The sequence below is a fragment of the Chrysochloris asiatica genome, unplaced genomic scaffold, assembly GCF_000296735.1.
Source record: "Chrysochloris asiatica unplaced genomic scaffold, ChrAsi1.0 scaffold00006, whole genome shotgun sequence".
Taxonomy (NCBI): domain Eukaryota; kingdom Metazoa; phylum Chordata; class Mammalia; order Afrosoricida; family Chrysochloridae; genus Chrysochloris; species Chrysochloris asiatica.
The window spans coordinates 4,849,739-4,851,300 of NW_006408524.1; the positions used below are offsets into that span (position 1 = coordinate 4,849,739).

Here is a 1,562-nt window from a genome sequence, read left to right on the forward strand (position 1 = left end):
ATACATATATAAAGTACAAATAATAATGGTACAATAGATGTTACATTTTAACAGTGATTAATTAAGTGCAATTTAAATGTTATTCTTGATTTTCTGCATTAATTAAATTTCCTTAAATAAGCATTTTTTCATAAATAGGAAAAATAAAAGTAATTAATAATGCTACTGTGTTTTAATTACAAAAGCAATATCATAATATAATTGAAAAATTTAATAGAAAAATATATAACTCAACCACCCTATAATCATTTTGTGAGCTCCCTTTATCACTTCTTCCATATTTGTTTTTTCATATTTTAATAATACTACACATAACTTTTGTTTCTTACATTTTCACTTTGTTATTTAAGGATTTTGTTCATTTTATTTTCGAACTAATCTTTCTGTGTTCGCTTAGTGGCTGCAAAATATTCTTCCCAAAAAGCTACTATTGCATTTTGTGAAGAGAAAAACAATGTGCATTTGTGGTGGCGTTGCTGACCTCCCTCAGCAGTGGGAATCTTCACACAGAACCCGGGAGAAGGAGGTTCATCATGGAGTCTCTTCTCCCTTTCCCTTCCTGTGAGATATTTTTGATCTTCAGCTACATTTTTCAGTTGTGTGAGGAACCTTGTCAAACACCATGGCCGGCAATGTTACCAGCCAGCCAGGTCCTGGCCCTCTGAATTCCCCCGTATTTATAGGACATCTCAGTACTCTGGCGGACAAGAAGTTGGATCTGGAGACAATTTTCTTGAAGTCTGGCAAAATCATGGGTTGCTCTGTTCATAAGGTCTATGCCTTTGTTCAGTATGTTAATGAGAGAATTTTCAGGCTGCTGCAGCAGGAGAGAACGGCAGAATGATCGCTGGCCAGGCTTTAGTTATGAATCTGGCTGCAGAACCAATAGGGACCAAAGGAAAATCAGGTGTGAAATGATCTACAGTGAAGATGTACAGGTCAATCCCAGAACTCCCTTCTCTGTCCCCTCTACTCATTTGACTTAGACTATGACTTTCAGCAGGATGATTATAGCAGGATGTACAGCTACCCATCACATGGTCCTCCTCCTATCGTTCAGGCTGTAGCGCCCTCAAAGCACTAGTGTGTATTGGGAAACACCTCACGAAAGGGAAAAGTGGCTTCAATTCTAAAAGTGGACAGAGGGGATCTTCTTCCAAGTGTGGAAAACTGAAAGAAGATGGCCTTAAGACCATAAAGAAGATGTTGACCCAGATAAAACAAAAAGTGGATTCTCTACTGGAAAGCCTGGAAAAAACTGCAAAGGAAGAGAGCAAACAAAGAGAGATGAAGAATGGTAAGTCCAAAGAGGAGCGAAGTAGCATCTCCCTGAAGAAAGATACAACTCACGTGAAGATGGAGTCTGAGGCGGGGTGCAGATGACTCTGCTGAGGAGGGGGACCTACAGGATGATGATCAAATGAAGATCTTGGGGCTGACCAGCTGGAGTTGATCAAGGATGATGAAAAAGAGGCTGCGGAAGGTGGGGCTGACAGAGACAGCACCAAGAGTGAAGATGATTCTTAAGCTCTTGTTGTTGTTGTTGTTGTTGTTGTTGTTAT

General features: G+C 39.5%; 1 pseudogene; it reads left to right on the forward strand.

Moving 5' to 3' along the window:
• The first annotated feature begins 622 nt into the window (after positions 1 to 622).
• Positions 623 to 1,527, forward strand: LOC102836616 (annotated as a pseudogene).
• Positions 1,528 to 1,562: the final 35 nt, after the last annotated feature.